The 18,302-nt window shown below is 36.0% G+C and overlaps 1 long non-coding RNA gene across 1 annotated transcript in view; it reads left to right on the top strand.

The window, feature by feature from the left end:
* The window catches only part of LOC117244081, a 104,198-nt gene that overhangs the window by 42,766 nt on the left and 43,130 nt on the right, over positions 1–18,302 (top strand). Inside the window, exon 2 of the long non-coding RNA XR_004496491.1 lies at positions 4,505–4,621. This is a non-coding gene — a long non-coding RNA (uncharacterized LOC117244081). The remainder of the gene's footprint in view (positions 1–4,504; positions 4,622–18,302) is intronic.

Genomic DNA, 18,302 nt, shown 5'->3' on the forward strand with positions numbered 1-18,302 from the left:
ATAATTCCAGTAGGATAAGACCTACAATGCTCAGGTCCAAATGCCTGACCAGTTTAGGGCTGACCAAAAGTTAAAGCATGTTGGTATAGGCATTGTTATACAATGCTTATAATATGTTGAGAAAAATAAAATTTCATTTCATAGCAGTCCAGTATTAACATGAAGTCCACTGTGCATATCAAAATGTGAGATACCTTTAAAATAAGTGCTGCTCTAAATTAAATGGACTATCAGAAATCTTAGAACAGGACCTTAATTATAGGCAGGTCTCAATCAGTAAGGTTTTATTCAGGGGTGACTGTCTTTGTCTTCTCCCATTTTCTTTGGAATAGAACTGAATTTAGAAAGATTCTTCCCCACCCCTTACCCCCATCCTACTCTCCATGAATAAGGACAGGATTTTGTGAGGATAAGTAGCTCTGAAAATAGAGTGACACTTTGTCTCTCCACAAAGGAACTGGTAACAATGGTGAGCAAAACATGGGGAAATAATAAACCTGTTTTGTGTTGTCAAGCCAGGGCTATTTCTGTTTTGCTGCTTCTAGAAGAAATTAGTTTGTTCTCCCAGTTCAGGGCTTTGTTCTGCATTATCTTAAAGCTGGAAACATTTGTCTTATCCCATTCGTTATTTATCTAGCTTTTCTTACTTCTATGAACATTGATCTGTTATGAAACAGAAACAGCCACTGACACAAGCCTGTTTCTTGAATGGTAAGCATATTCCTTGATTCTGTTGTAAAACCCTATTAAATTAGATTTTATAAAGTAAGAAGTGTTACAGTTCTAGAAGAAATGTATTTGGGCTGCATCAAACAGGGAAACAAGGATTCTTCTAAATGTAAACATGCATTTTCTACCAGTCATTACACTTAGCTCGAGTCTTGAATGCTGATGCTGTAAACTATACCTTAGATTTGTTATACCTGTCCTGAGGTAGTTTGAATAAAAACTTTGATGAAAACCGAGGAGCCAGAGCTTTGGCTTTTTGGGCACCTTACTGTCTGATTGCTTGTGTGGGGTGAAGTGTGAAAGTAATCAGGATGCAGATAAATCTGCTGAAACTGTGTGTATATATTGGTTGGGGAAGATGTTGGAGATAGTGGCTGTAGATAAGGGAAAGATCTATTGAGCTGTATTCTCTGTCAGGTTTTATTTTGCAGAGGAGAAGGTTTATTGCACAGCTCTTGATACACGAAGCATCATGTGCATTTGATTATAAGTAAAGCATCCCCTGCTTTCACCTGATCATTTTCCCCTGAAGACATGCATCATCTCCCCCAGACAAATGATAAAAAAATATAAGAAAATAATATACAAAATCTCTGCCATAAACCAGGAAGGGTTTCTGCAAGGAAATAGAAAGCCTAGCTTATGTTCACAAACATGATTGAAAAGTTAAGCCACCTATAAAGACATCTAGTAACACAACAATATTTTTCAAGTGGAAGTTTGTTTGTTCCCCAGCAGTGAAAGCTTTCTATTATTACTCTCTCTTCTGTTTGTCAGCATTTCTCAGCTATCCTCTCCTAATATGACCAGATATTATCCCAGAGACTTAGAGCTAGTAGTATTTGGAGAAAATTTGTACACATGGCAGAATTGGATTGGATCTGAGATTGCAGAATAACATCTGCAGTTACAGCTGCTGAACCATGAATGTGTTTGTGTGCAAGGCTCAACATTATATGCAGTCCAGCTGCCTGAGTGTCCACATTTTCCTGCACTGTCTGTGCTCAGGTTGTATGTGTGTGCATTTGCTGTAACTGGACCCTGAACTTTCCAGTATAAAATTGGTTCTGCCAGCATTTCTTCATTAAAAAAAAAATAAGACAAATTAAGTTGTATTTCAGATTTCCTACATTTTGTGCTGTTAACTGAAACATCCTCTTTCTTATGTGCTGCTTTTACCTATATGGGAAAATAAAGTATGTGTTTTTTCACAAGCTATTGAGTCAGAGTTACTTTACAAGTACTTTCAGACCTTGAGGAGTTTCAGGGTTATAGATTGTGCTGAGGATATCCAGTGGCTCTAGAAGTGCTGGGAAGACTGAGCACAACACTAGGATGCCAGATACAGTGTCGTGGCTTTGCTGCAACTTTAGACAAAACCAAACTGAGAGCAATTCAGCTTTTTGGTTGTAAATAACTTCTTCCTTCCTGTTATGTGTTCTGTAGATAGTGGATGAAATGTGAGTGTCTGTCTGCTACATAATCAATAGAATTAAAATCCCCAGCCACTTATTTCCTGTGAAGTGATTAAAATCCACTTAGTGCATAACATGGTCTATGCTGGTCATACTGCTCCTTTGCAGCAATATGTCAAGGTAATGATTATACAGTTTATGAAGTGCTTAAATGTAAATGGTCAACATAAATCTTCACAGAGTGTATTTTAATAGTTTTATTCCAATCAGAGGACAAATGTAGTCAAGCTTTGGTTGGACTTGTCGTTTCCTCCGAAGTTACATAATGTTACAGTTCTTTCACCTTTCAAAGGGTAGCTTTTCTTAATACTAAGAAACACTGGAAGGGTGCATCAGAGCATGGTTCTTGTCTGATTGGTGATGTATAATTGTCACAAAAGATTTGGTGATGTAACTTGTGACAGCCTCCCTTTTGCACATAAGAGGGCCCCTGCAGAGAAGCAAAAGTGCTGCTGTTTGCTCAGCCATCCCTAATAAACCCTTTCATACATGGGTATATAAATGGGTGATTTTTGAAATCTTATTTCTGTCAAAAGATTGTGTCTATAATCTAGTATGAAAGTTCAGTTCTTCTCATTTCTTCCTCCTTGTTTCATTTCTTTTCATACAAAACTGAATAATCAATTTGAAGCCAACAACTTCTTCTAAGCTGAGATTTCCCTGGAAGAGGCAGAGCAACAGTTTGAAGACATAGGATAGTTGATACATTGATTGGGACATTGACTTGAAATCCTACACTATTTTGAAAAGTTGATAACTTATATTAAATCAACAGGTAGAGTTGGAAAAAAGTAAAAGCACACAAGCTCAAAAAATCTGGTTTTGGAGCTTCAAATCATGCTAAATTTTCCTGCACATGTTATCACTTACAACTTCCGTCATGGACACATTATCTTACAGAAATCAATTACTTTTTTTTCATGTGGCAGTAGATTTTACTGTACATATTTACTTTTCCTGTGATTGCATACTATTTTCTTAGATAGTTTAACTAGTATTTGAAGGAAGTTAAAAATTCTTTTTAATAAAGATACTGGACTAAAAGCCAGCTTGGGATTTGGAACATCTGGCATGATTCAGAGTTTGGGTGTTACTAACATGGCTGATGCATTTGTCTTGTTATATCCTTGCTGGTTAAAGTGAAGTGTTTCCCTGTTTTTTTTCATTTTAAAAATAGAAGGTAGTGCAAAACAAAGTATATTATAATAGCATCTGTATAGACTTTTGTGTGTATTTTTGACAGCAACATTTTCTTGATTCATATTTCTTATTGTCATGTTCTTTTTCCCTGAAATAAAACCAAGGAAGTGCTGATACGATGACACTCCTTTTGCTTTGGTGGAGCTAATTTTTTCTTGAAAGCCAGACTAGAATACTGTCTGTTCATACTTGAACATAATCCCAAAATATCTTGAGCAAGTGCTGATGATGTCCAATCAGCTTCTGAAGATCAGATACCGTAGCATTTTTAAATGATGTTGGAAATAATAAAAAATAACAAATTTAAGAGACTGTTGATTACAGAATAAACTGCTTACGTATTAGACTTCCCCCTTTTTTGCTGCTTTGTGTTGACATGATGTTTATTGTTTATTTATTGTTCTGTCTTCATATTATCCTCTAAAAACCTCGTTTATTTATTGTTCTGTCTTCATATTATCCTGTAGACATCCCTCCTCTTCACACAGAAAAAACTGTTGTATGTGTAGCATGAAGCGTGCAGTTTAGGAATGTTAGCAGCATGGCATGCAAAGCTGTGTTCATTTTAAAAAATGCCCTTGAATATCTACCGTGATCTATGGATTGTCATTTGTTCTGGTGCTGGCAAAACAGGTATTTGTAGCTGATATGCAAAACAGCACTTACTTTCAAGTTTGGTATGCAAAACATCAAATCCTAAAGATCTATCTGAAACTCTAACTTTGCAGGATATGTTAATTTCCAGTAGAGCTGGCTAACTTGGGAAAGAACCTAGGCATTCTCTGAGTTTCACCAGTACGGTCTCATGAGCAAATACCTTGTTTAGCAGTTTACTAAACCTAGCAGCCACTGGCCTGTTAGTCCTAGAGAGAATCCTCCCAGGGGTCAAATAAACCATGAATGCTTTTACTGTCCTTCACACTAGATAAGTGAACATCTTGGTTCTCCAGTCTTGTATCTCTGTCAATTAGGCTCAAAGCTAAGTAGGAGTATTTCTTTTAAAGGAAAGTAGGATTTTCTTGTTTAATCATCATGTTTATTTATTAAGTTTTTGGAAAAGTACCTGTGTGTCTAAAAGAGTTCTCTTCTTTTCATTCTAGTTCAATTTTGTTGGGAAATTGCTTGGACCAAGAGGAAACTCTTTAAAGAGGTTACAAGAAGAAACAGGTGCAAAAATGTCCATCCTGGGAAAAGGATCCATGAGGGATAAAGCTAAGGTACTGTGTCTGGATTCTGGTTGCAATTAGTATTGAAGCATATGTTGTTTTAGGTGTTACACTTAGATTGCCTGTCTGTTTATTAATGACTCAATTAAAAGGCCTATAATAGACTCTTAACTCCAAGGCTAGTTTGTTTTTTTCAAGTCTCATCATTTGCTTCGATACAATTTTTTTCTTGCTATGCCAACCTTGCTTAGACCTTCACAGTCACTAAAATACCACTGGTATTTAAATAATTCACCTAAAACAGAAAGGAGGTAAAAATTCATTTGTTCTGAGAGAAGTCTCTTTCTCCTGTGAAAGTACAGCTTGTATATATCACTGCTTTGGTGTACATAAATGAGTTTTCTTTTTTGTTTTCTGTTTCTTTAGAGTTGGTTTTTGTTTTTTTTTTATGTTGAATATTTATTCAGGTTATAGTTCTAGGAAAAGATAACAGAGCGGTCATTTTGCTTAAGTGTGTGTAAGAATGAACTATATATAAAGACAGAGAAAATGTGTTTGGAATCACAGCCCGGTCAGTGCCACTAAGTAATTACTTGCTGGTAAATGTTACTCCTCCTCAGTCAGTTACCCACACAGTTCATACACTGAACATGATGTTCTGTGGTATGGACTATCCCTTTGGCCAGTTTGGTTCAGCTGTCCTGGCTGTCCTCCCTCCTGGCTTCTTGTGCAGCTCCTCACTGGCAGAGCATGAGACACACAGAACTTCATGGCTTGGGGTAAGCACTACTTAACAACAACCCAAACATTAGTGCCTTATCAATATTATTCTCATACTAAATCCAATCACAACACGGTAACATTTACTAGGAAGAAAATTAATCCTATCTCAGCTAAAACCAAGACATTAAGGAAGCTTTCACATATATTTTAGCCAAAGAACAAGTACTGATTGCATTGTAATGTCTTCTTCTAGAGTCTGTAGAACAGCAGTATTATGGTCAGCTGAGAAATAATGACTGCTAATTTCACTGTATTTAAACTGTATATAGCCTCTAGTAATGTTGTGCAATTCCTTTCTGTCACCCCTGTCATTAATCTCAGTAGCTAAAATTATGAAAACAGTAATATGCCAAAATGAAGGAAAGACCAATCAGGATTTTTTGGTAGTCATTATTTGGTCTTGGTAATGTGTATCAGCAATCACATAGACATTAAGAGGTCTGAAATCTGAAATTGCAATACTGAAAAAAATAAACCCACAAACAAATTAGGCACACAGATTGTATTTAATTTTTCAGAGTTTTCTTTATGACATTTTAGTCAGACATTTAGTGACACTTCAGTTACAATTATAAGATAATAAATGTTGAATACACTACTGCTTTTATTTCCAGGTAAAATATTTAAATTACTTACGTCTGACATCTGTAACCATAAATATTTCCCTGGATGAGAGAATGTGTGTGCTGCTCAGTAACAGTAATTTGCATCAGTGCTACATCTGATGCCCACTCACTCCATTCTCCGCCACCCACTCAGATTATTATTGCTCAGAGCATCAATTGTCCAGACAGGCGAGTGTAAAGGTGTTTAAACACATTAATAGACAGGCTATGATTATGATTTTGATAGTGGTCATTCCTCAGATCAAATAATTTGATTTTCATCTGATCATAATGAACAGTGCCAGCATGACAGGTGCTACATTCACTCAGGAGCATGTCAGCAAAGTTTGGGGTATTTTCTGTTGCTATTCAAAAGGTTTTTAGTCCTTAAGAATAATCTGAAATTGAGTGTGAGCTTACTGGAAACTCATTCATATAAGACTGGTGAAAAAAAAATGAAGTTTTAGGGTAAACTGGCATTAAATATAGCAGTCATGAAAGCAATTTCTGTAGAGAAAGGCTCATAAGCAATTTATCTTAATCCAATTTAGACATTACTGACTCTAAAGAAACCAAAATCCCTGTGCAATTACAGTGAGAGGTAGGAATTTCCTGATCCATGTACATTACTGTTAGCAGTTCCTAGCAAAAGAGTGTGAGTGATCATGGGATGGGTAATAGTTGCAATTAGCATTTCAGAGAGGCTATTATAGGTTGAGATACTGGTAAAATGTAAAGAAAATATGTTTTACATGTAGCATAAATAATGGTGTGAATTGCTACATTGCTAAGGAAAATACAACTTGCTCTGGTTAGAACAGTTTTCTTGTCAAAAGACAAGTGCAGTAATATCATTTATGCAGTACTTTTTTACTGATTTAAATACAAATTACCAAAGTCTGGAGGCCTTTTGTGGGTTTTTTGAACCATAAAAGAAATCAGTTTATGTATATTGGCTGATAGATCTTTGTTTTGCAGGAGTATTCAAGAAAAATCGATGTAATTTCTCTCTAGAAACTAGAATTTCCTTAAAGCTGCCTATATTATGCCATGAGCTATGGCAGTCCCCAGACAGACTGTGGGCACATGTGCCTTCCCTCTCCAGTCTGGTGCAGCTGGATGCTGAGTCGCATCAGAGAAGCAGAAACAGAATTTCTGCTGAAAAGTGCTAATTACATTTATGCCCTATATCCATAGATAGTTAAATCTTCAAAAAGAACTGAGCTGCTGATTTGAGGTTTTTTAGTGCCAAAATGACAATAGTCATTCTGGAACTTCTTGGCTCAAGAGTGAGCTGCCCTGGCTAGAGTCAGTGATTTTGGTCATCACACAGGGGCAGTTTCTGTGTCTGGGAAGTGGATTGTATCAATGGAGGTGTGTCTGTTCTTCAGAATTTCTTTATCTTCTTTAAAGAAACCTATGGGTAAATTTTAGAGGCTAAAGACTTCAGGCTGTTTCCTTCCAGAGCAAAAGGGAACACTTGTTAACAGTGACTTGAGATTTCTGAGTATCTGCTGTGCCTACAGTGTGGGAACAGGACAGATTAATTTGAAAAGGCAATGCAACCTACCTAAAAAATGTGTATTATGAACATCTCCAATTGTGCACAAAATACCATAGAGCTGATGTATGCCACAGAAAGTTGTGTTAGAAGTTACTGAAGAGATGCCCAAGTATAACAGCATCAGTAATTTTTTTTTTATTCTTTTAAATTTTTTAAGATCATTTTTATTTTAAAAATGACCTAAAGGAGTCTATTTGGAAGAGCAGAATAACCTAAGAACAATATAATGATTCAATTTTGCTTTAAGAATATATTAAGTGTTAGACAAAGAAAGAATTTGTGTTAATTTTCAGTTTGTTAAAAAAATGAAAAATAAATTTTTAACCTGCATATCTTTTCCTGAAAACTCAGTGTTCATCACTTGCAAGACTTTCAGAAGAACGATCAGTTATTTAAACTAAAGGGGGTCACATTGTCTTTGCTCTAGACATATTTTTGAACAACATTTTACTTACATAGAACAGGATTTTGAAATTAGTGTCCTGATAACAAGGTTATATATTAGATTAAAAAAAGCTAAAACATCGATTTTTACAGTAGCACGTGAGCTGTCAGACACACATGAAGGAAAACTTAAGTCAAAGTGTTTGCATTAAATCTTCTGCATACTAATGTATAATTGCTATTCCAGTTCAAAACTTTCTAACAAAGAGAAATCCTGTCAACACCATTTCCTATTTTGTACACTATCTGTTTATTACCCATTTCTCTCATCACTTAAATGTCCACTTACTTATGTCTTCTTTCCTGGCTATTGAAAGGATTTTTTTATTAAAGATTCATGTTGTCTTCCTATAAAACATGGAAAATTAGAGAACAAACTTGCAGTGCTGCTTTAAAAAAACACATAAACTACTTCTCTGTGACTCAGTGTTTAGTCAGGTACTGAGAACTTTTAACTTCTGCCTTCTTCAAGTTTCAGTTTTTGTTAAAACTAGTTCATAAGGAAAGAGGAGATAATTGCAGTCCAACTACGTGCTTTTCATTAACCTGTGGATTAACTGCTTTCTAAAGAAGGTCCACTGTCACTGGACAGCACATCTTCATGTTAAACAGAATTTGTTTCATTACCTTTTCTTTTTAAGAAATACCAAGTGTTAAAAATGTGTTTTCAACTAAAAATATCTGAGATCAGCACATAGAGAAACTACTGAGATGCAATTATTAGCATATTGTCTTTAGGATGGTTTTTAACAACTGTGTTATGTGAATGCCTTGAAAAAGATTTTGAAAACTTGGGCTAGTTGCATTGTGAACTGGTCTCTTCCCTGCAAATTCTAAGTGCTGTGAGGTCAGTCCTGCAACCTTTAAATAAATGTTTCAATACCTTACAGGATTAAGTCTGTATGTAATTCAAATAATGCCCAATAGCTTTTATGTTTGTTTTTTTCCATTAGGTCATGACTACCATGGTTGTAGTGTCCTAATAGTGGAGAGTTAGCTCACTGATAGGATTCTCTTGACTTCATTGTTTTTTAAAAAGAAGTTATAAATTAATGGCTCAGATACACCAAAAAAGGAAGACAAAAAGTTGCGAGTTTTGTCTATAGGATGTTGTTGTATTATATTCTTTTCCAGTGCTATTGCTTCACTGAAATGTGAGATCAAAGGTGCTGTCTTTAGTGTCCAGAGTTTTGAAAGCTTTTGAGTGCCACTGGCTGTCAAAATGTTTAAGGTCATGCAGTATAGGTAAATATGCAATATTTTTTTCCAAGTGAGAGTGGCAGCATTCTCTAGAAGAACAAGAAGTTACAAAATACTTTAGAAAGTTTAAAAAACTCCACAAAACTAACCAAAAATCACCTAGTGGTCCATTGCACCAGATTTTGCACTGGTGCCACCCTACCTGTGCTGGTAAGGTTTCTTGCTCTGGCTTATGGCAATGGTAGTTTGGCTCAGTGTGTTACCAGGAGTTTCAGCTCTTATAGTTGGAGACAGAAATTTATGAATTCCTATAAAAACTCCATTTTAGTTTTTTAAAAGATAACCTTTAGGTTTAATTCCAACCTGCTGGGAATTTTGATTTGGACTTTATGCAAAATCTCTGAAATGTTAATTTCTTAGGCAAGGTATTTCTCTTCCCTTGAAGTACTCCTTTGTCATCTCCAGCTGGAGAATCTCTAAGGCCAAGATAGAGCAATGTGTGGCATTTAATTTAGAAAACTAGCTCACAGCTAGGAGCATCAATAGCAGTTTTAAATCACTAATTGGTGCTTGCCCATTTTGTCTTTTTCTGTTGGGTTTTCCTTTTTTTGTGTTTAAAAGTTGTAAGGACTTTTTATTGCTACAGACACCATACCTTACAGCTTACAGCCGTTTCACCCCACAAATAGGTTTATGAAAAAGAGCAGGAGTGGGCTCTCAGCTTGCCTTCAAGATGTGAGCAAAAGTTACAACAGGATACTGCTTCTGCTGCAACAGGTTTTTGTAGCTCCAGCTTCCTGATATGAACTGCTGTGGGGCTAAAAGGACCATAACAAACAACCAGCAACAACAAAAAGTGCCAGGAAAAGGAAACAAACAAAAAGCAGAGCACATCTTTTGAAACTGAAATCTTCAACGATTATTTGTAAAGGGATGTTAACTCTTTAAATCCTACTGTAATCTGCATTCTCTCAGTTTTTCCTTTAAGTGAGCATGTCAAAAGCTGCCAAAGGCTTTCACACTCTAAAACTAGGTTTTCACTTGAAAAAAGGTATTCTAAATAAAATACTTTCTCCTTATTCAGAGACAACATAAATCTGTTGGCAGGCACAGATTGAAAGAAGAGATCATCTTTATCACTATTTCCTCCAGTGTTACTTGTACTCTAGCAACTTCCAGCTGCTCAACCACCCCAGTTTCTTGGAAAATACCTGTGTGTCTCACCCCTAGTGAGTTGTAAATCCTTTTCTTCCCCTGATAGGGAAGGGCAGTGTGAGGTAGACACAGATCACAAGCAGTATTTCTTAGAATAGCTGTTATTCTATAAACTTGTACTGAATCTTTTGAGTATTGAAATTGTTTAGGTTTTCACTAAAGGCAGATAATTATTCTCATAAGCTATCCCCCTCATTGAGTCTCACATCTGAATTGCAGTCTCAAGCTTACCTGGTTAGAGCAACATTTGGGAAGACAGCTCTAACTATATACTCCGAAAATAGAGGGCATTAGTGGTAGGTCAATGATAAGTGTTCAGAAAGCCTGTCAGAGGATCCTTTTTTTCATCAGAGGCATATGTGATACCACAGTCTTCATCTGCATGGAGCAGTCATCTTGGATACAGGCCGAGTTCCAGACCCACATGGACACAAATGTGCGCTCATTCACCAGCACCAGTAGTCTCCAGGGCTTGCCAGTCCTTGGGAAGCCTTCATGCACCACCTTCTCAGTACATACTTTTCATGTCTTTGACTTTCTTCTTAATTTTTCTTGAAAAAGTTTTTCCATCTAAACTTACAGTTGCCTATAGAATCAATTCATGACAAGTCAGCAGATGAGACATTAATGAAAAATGCTTTTTCCATTGCTTCTCTTAGGGGTCTTACATCAACGCACTGTCTGCCCCTTATGTTTCACCAGCTCCACAGATCTGTGCAAATCAGCTTGTTTCCAGAAGGTTGTTCCATCTCTTTTTTTCAGAAAACTGCATGTTGCCCAGAGTGCAACACATAGAAAAAAACAAGTTGTCTTTTCTGCTTCTCAGCAGCATCCTTTTAAGTAAATGTGTACCTTTTGACATCACAGTAAACTGAGTGCTTTCAGTCATTTATCCTCTCTCTGGCACAAAAAGAATATGTTTATTCAGTGAGAGTCTTTCTAGATGGGGAGTCATAAACCTCTTATTTTCTTGTCATATCTCTGCATATTTTGGTTTTTATGCCTCTTGCCTGTCTTCCAGGGATGTGGTGTTAAGAATGATCTTGGGAAAGATGATAGTCCTGTTGTCTTTCCCAAGATCATTTTAGCACCACATCCCTGGCAGAGAGGAGCATTTTCTGTTTAATAGTTTTTGCAGGTTCCATTAGTTACCTTTTTGTCTGGCTTGCTGGCTGAAGTGGAATCAAGCTCGAAAATATGAGGCCATTGAGCCAAAATGGTTAACTGGTCCCACTGGGATAAATTCTTCCTTTCCTGATATTCAAATGATCCTATCTGCATACCTAATCCAGGAGCTGGTTTGTGATAGATAGTTCCATATATATCATAAAGCTCATCTGTGTTAACAGGCATCTCCCAGTAACTTTGGGTTTGGAACCTGGCTAGAAAGAGCAATTCCCTCTTTTCCTTCAATTTATTCAGTTTCAAATGATCTGCAGCACAAAAGTCCCTGGCTTTGTCAGTTTGTGCTATAAAATTTTAGAAATCCATTTGTTTCCATTTCACTTGTTTCTTTGCAGTATAGATTTTTCCTTACAAAGATGGTTTGTTATATTTATGTCAAAGATTTACAGTGTTTTCTCTGACATCCCTCTCTGAATTTTAGAATGGATTTAAGCACACAGTCCACCTTGTTGCAGAGAAAACAGCCTTTTACCCAATTCTTTTTGGGTTAAGGACTTAGGTCTACTTTTTTTGGCTGGGTGGGTAGCTGCTCTGACCTTGCTTAGAGGGGCTAGGCTTAAGGTAAGCTTTTTTTGAAAGCTTTGTTATCTGTGTGTATAAGTGGAGAGAGAAAGAAAGATGTGTGTGTGAGATAGATTGCTCCAATTCATGGCTGAGTATTAAGTCTCTCTATGTTAGCCAGTTCCTTCTGTTTTTTCCTACACAGTGACTAGGGATATCTGTCTCAACCATTTTAAATTCCCATGCTATTTAATGTTCAATTCTTCTATCCCCAAAAGATGCACAGTCACTTCCAAAAATCTCAAGATCTATTTGTAACTCATTTTCTAAATGTTTCTACACATTGGTAGGACTTGCATTTTAAATGGAGTTGACATCACTTACATTTTAAGAAGAATGTAGCTCAAGTAAAATTACTTTGCTGTTATCAACAAATTAGTCAATAGTGTTCCTTTCACTTTGATGTAAAACCCACTGCCTTCTCCAGTAATACTGGAATAAACCTCCAGAGCATTCCATGTCCTAAATGGGGATGGTATACCACCTTTTTCTTTTTCTGCTGAGTTTCATGCAGCATGTAAAGACAAAGCATCAGTACCAAACCATTCTTTGGTTTGGAAAAGCATATCTATATTGGAAAAAGATAGCTGTATCTTTGTACCCAATCACTGCTTCTGCCCATACATGAGGCAGTGCGGCTCCTTGTCTCTGCAACAGTGACTTCCACTTTGTTTGAGTCTCTCAAGCTGTGTAGAAAAGTCTTTTCTCTAGAAATGTGCCTTGTGTTTTGTGCTGCCTGTAAGCTCTGACCTGCACTTCTGAATTTAGGTCTGAAGGCTGGGCACTGGGGCACTCTATTGACTTCTCCAGTCAGGTTCCAGTTCTTCTCTGCATTTCCTGCCTGGGCACTGTCAGAGTATGTGAACGGGACTTTTTTTGCCTCTTTAGAGAAGTCATTTGTGTTTCTCAGTAAGAAACTTGTTCCTCCCCTCATTGCAGCTGGAATTTTTTTTAGTTGCACTTTTGTAAAAAATAGTACTTGTGAGTTTGTGTCAGCAGACTTACAGCATTCTCATATTATAGCTAGAGCCCAATTTACTGCAGCTTATTTTTGTGTAATTAGACACTCACGTGCACACACACTGTGTCAGTTTCTGCAAAGGGACATAGGTTGTTGCACAAAGTAGATATTATTCCTCAGTATTGGAGTTTGTTTTCAGTGGTGCCAGATCTGGACTATAATCAGTCAAGAATTATCCATCAGGAATTGCTGGGTCACAGGAGCATCACATTTATCTCCTGACCGCTTCTTATCCAGTGTCTCCCTGAGGCAAGGGTAACAGAAAAGACCTTGGTGAAGATTGCTCTGGTGGCGTTTTGCTCAGTAAATATTCCCCAGGAGAGAAAAATCCTAAATTGAACAAATGAAAAAAAAACCCCTTCATGTCCTTTTTGTCTCTCAGAGACAAATTTTGGACTATAAACTATTTTGGACTATAAAGGCTGTAAATATTGGAAACAGTCTGCCTCATTGATTCTGTAACTTGTCTGTGATTTCTTGAAAAAGGCTAGAAATAGCAGACTATTTGTGCAACTCTGTGTCCTTATTAAAAGAAACCGAATTGAAGTCTCTGATCTTTTTGATATTATTGTTTTAATGAATTTGTTTGGTATTAAATAAAAAAATAATATTTTAATATTAATTAAATGTGTACATTTCTTCATGCACATAGAATATTGAAACACAAGGTTTTATTTTAAATTTGAAAATTTAAATTGGCATAAAAATTGAGATTATCATATCTTCCTTCCTTAGACTTGTATTAATTATTGATGAAAAATTAAAGTTCATAGATTGGGTCCATGCCAAGACAGGTTAAAACAACCAGGAAAATGGGACACTCATTTGAGTACTTTAAATGTTTGTAATTTAAATAAAATTTGAAAAATTGTTTGAATACTCTATTTTGATGCTTAAGGAGGTCCATAAGATCTTCTCTAACACTTTCAGATTCTCAGAACTGCATTTATTGTACTGCTGAAGCCAGTGGCAGTTTTGCCAATGACCAATACAAGGAAAAAATCACTCAGTATTTAGCTGAGTAAGCAAGTGAAATTCAAATGCAATCTCCTATAGTTCACTTATTAATTTTTACACTGGAGCTCCAGTCTGAAGAGCGACGTTGTAGGGATTTAGAGTGGTTGTAGGGATTTAACAAGATATAGCAATGCAAGTATTTCCTACTAGCACAATTCATGTAGTGATATGATGCTTCCATGTAATTAGTGATGACATTTTCAAAACCGAATAGCCAAGAGGGCAATTTAGCTGTGTTAAATATTTCATACTCTGGGTCTGATAGTTAAGAAAACTGCATTGTCCTCACAGAAGAATTACTTCAGACCTCAAGCAGATGCTGTTTTATTACTGATGTAGCACAGTGGTGATATTAGAAGTCTTTATCGCCTCCCTTGAATGTAATGTTAAAGCAGACTTAAATATTTTGTAGTTCTGACAGGGCATTTGTAAGACTTACACTGCTGTGTTTAAAAAGATGGGACACATTCTTTTCTTTCTGCAAAATTAGGTTGCTTCCAAAGGGCAAAACATTGAGGTAGTGCTTCAGCTTTATTCTTTCTGAGTAGAAGGTAGTGCAAGGCTATGAAACTTTAAAGAAGGCAAGGCAAAGAGGTGGCAAGAGAGCAATATGGGAAGGGTAAAGATAGCCCTTAGCAAAGAAAAAGTTAACATGCTTTCTGTTTTGTCAACTTGTAAATGTTTAGTAATTTTTTTACCTGAAAGCTTTAAAGTTTAAATTTCTTGTTTGTGGACTATTGGAAGATTTTCTAAATATCTCAGCAAAATAAACAAAGCTATGTACACATGTATTATGCATTAGAAACAAGCTGCCAAGTGTCTCAGCTGCAATCTCCCCTCTGCCTGCAGTGGTGCCAATTTGACACCCAGAAGTCTGAGTTTCACATCCAGACCTGTGCCAAACCCTTCTGGATTTCAGCTCACTTGTACTGCATTGAGAACCAGTTGGTGCATGTTGACAGTGTCCTGTAGCTGCCACTGTCTGCTGGGGCACTCCTGTGCCTCTCATCTCCCAAGGGGTTTGCTTGTGTGACCATGCCCCAAACTGGGAGATCCCCTTCTCCTGCACATGCCATTTGCAGTCCTAAATGGCATTGTCAGGATGAGTCCTGGCACTAATGTCCCTGACTGTGGAACAGGCAATAACTTTTCTTAAAAAAAAATAAACACGGAAAAAAATAAATCAGCACAATCATATGTGAGAGATGGGAAGATTAAAAAAAAAAAGGCAAGGAAATTAAAGTAAATTAACTCAATTGCTTACAGCAGTTCAGGGGACTGAATAGGTTTTTACACTGATGTTTTTTCCCATCTATACTTTTTCAGAAATATTCCAAAGATTTTATTTATCTACATGCAGCTTTATAAAGACCAGGTTTGATCTTGCTGAGTTTAGTTTTATGATTATTGTTCTTCCTGTTTTACATATAGATAAACACAGAAAGAGCTGCTTTGAATTATTTGTAGCAATTACATGAAATCCCAGTTTTCCATGCATAATGTTATCTGTACTCTTGAGGATCATGATAAATACTTTTAATATACTTTAATGGGCTGCTTTTACAAGGAATTTTGCATTGCCACAATAGAGGCAGCACTACAGTAAATTAAATTACAGTGCACACAATTAAATAGAATAATGAAAAAAAAAAAATCAGACTTGGAGCAACAACTCTTTGGAGTCCCCTGAAATTCAATTCCATGAGAAACATAATGGAAGAAGATGGTGAGTGGAATTTAGATAGCTAAGTTAGATATTATTTACTTTGTAATATCTCCATCAGGGATTAATGTTCTCTTATTCAGAGGCATTGATTAGTCTCTGGATCATTTTTCAGATTGATTACTGTTGTAATGTAGCATTCCTTTTTCATTTATCTACCCAACATCAGTATCACTTCAGAGATATAACTTCATTGCAGTACAGTTGTTATGCAATCCACAATAATTTGTGGCTTCTCAATAACAGCTTTAAGGAAATCTGTACAGATTTAATTTGAGTTTATAGCCATTTATTACAAGAAAAAGCACCCCATCTTCCTTTCATCTTCTGTGGAAAAAACTCTGACAGAGAAGTATTCTCTGACTGGCTTCTTTCCAAGTATGCTTGAGTGTGAGGTATGTTTCTGTTCTATGAAACGTAGCTAAAGTAAGGCATATGTGCAGCTCTGACAGTTATGTTTTGAGTATGCAGAGAAATCAAAAGGTATAATATTAGCATTGCAAGTGATATTCTCTACTTTTTCCTAATTTTTGTTGTTTCTGTTATTTTGATTGGAGGTGAACATGAATTCAATCCAATTTGGAGCTGGCACTTGGAGTCTGGACTATAAAGTTTTCTTTAAGTTCCCACCACTGTGTGACTTTGCCTTTATTTTTTGGATTCTTACTTACCCTACAGTAAAGGATAACAGCTCTTTTCCATCTAATTTAGAGGTGTCTACAGAGAATTAATTTGTGGATAATTTTAAATCTTACAAATGCAGCATGTTAATGCACTAAATTCAGAGTTTTATGAGTTTAGATGAATGAGCTATTGTCCATAAGGACTATATCCCATACCTAGGGACATCTGTGGAGGTGCTCGAGACTTTCAGGCTCTTTTGCAATTTTTTTTACTGATACAATATTGTATCTATATGTGAACTCAGATATTCTATTGGTTTGAATCAGATCAAGTCTATTTATAATACAAAATATAATTTTATTGAATTTAAATTTTAATATTTAATTTAATAAAAATAATAAAATATATTAATAATATAATAAATAATTTAAAATAATATAAATAATATTAAACCATAAAATTAATAATATTTAATTTAAATTCTGCATTTTTATTTTTGCAGAATTTGTGGAGGAGACAAGAGGAGTCGCAGTTAGTGATTAAAATTAAGACAAAGCCTTACCCTAATCCCTGCCTCCTGTCATCTTCTTCCTTTCACAGTCTCTGAGAAATTTCTTTGAAACCAGGTCATTAAAAGTAACCCTGGCACTTACTGGACCCTGATCTCATAAACTGTGTTTAGAATACATAGAAACACGGCTGGGATGTTTTTAGTTTACAAATGTGCAAATGCTTTGCTGAATTTTGGCCTTACAGGCAAATCTTCCTTTCCTGTGCTTGCAAACCCTGCTGTGAAAGTCAATGGCTTCACTGTATGTTTGTTCTTTGGTGCTGCAACAGATGAATGATTTAGGGGGTGTCTGTCTATAAACTCAAAAGAGTTCACTTAAGAGTAATTTCTATGAAGTGAGGAAGAAAAATAAATAAAAACAATTCTGTTTCTCTCTCCAGCTGCAGGTTCTGCTTCATCTCCTCTTACGTTAAAAAAGTCTGTTACCAAATGCTTTTTATCTGTCATGAGAGAAAAAGCAAAATAATATTTTTTTTGTATTATGTTGTTAATCTTTCTCCAGGGATCAGTTTACAGAATGAGAGGATATAGGGAATATCGAGCAAGTCTTACTCCCTTAATTAAAAATATAATTAGCCATCTATATAACTTTCAACTCTAGTGTAACACTGGTTATATTGAGTTTCTAGCTGTTAGGAGACTTGATCCAAAGGTACACATGTAAGTCCGAAATTAATGTTGCGCATTTCCTAAAAGCGATGTAGCAAATGTGTACTCTTGAATAGTTTGACAATAAATTATTCATTCTGTTTTATTATTTCAAGGTCAAACCCTGGGCGTCAACTGTTGCAAACAGAATTAATATTTTAGTTTGTTCTTTTGAAGATTTAGCTGCAATTGCTAAAACATGCTCTACAGAAATTAATCTCTTGCAATCAGTACCCAGTTAGATATAGGAAACTTTTGCTTCAACTACTTTTAAGTAGAAGGTTCAATCACGATGCTGAAAAGTGTGTGTTAAAAAAAAAGATGTGATATTAAACCTTGAATTATTTTTTCTTCTGTCCCCTTCATGATCCAGACACTGGATAAATTGTGATGAGGACCTAATTGCAGCTTTCCAGTAGCTGAAGGGAGCCTGCAACAAAGATGGAGAGAGACGATTCATTTGCAGGAGCTCATAGTGGCAGTAAAGGGATAATGACTTCAGACTGAAAGAGGGTGGGTTTAGATTAGATATTAAGAAGAAATTCTTTACTGTGAGGGTGGTGAGGCATGA

Source organism: Parus major, chromosome 3, assembly GCF_001522545.3.
Source record: "Parus major isolate Abel chromosome 3, Parus_major1.1, whole genome shotgun sequence".
NCBI classification, from domain to species: domain Eukaryota; kingdom Metazoa; phylum Chordata; class Aves; order Passeriformes; family Paridae; genus Parus; species Parus major.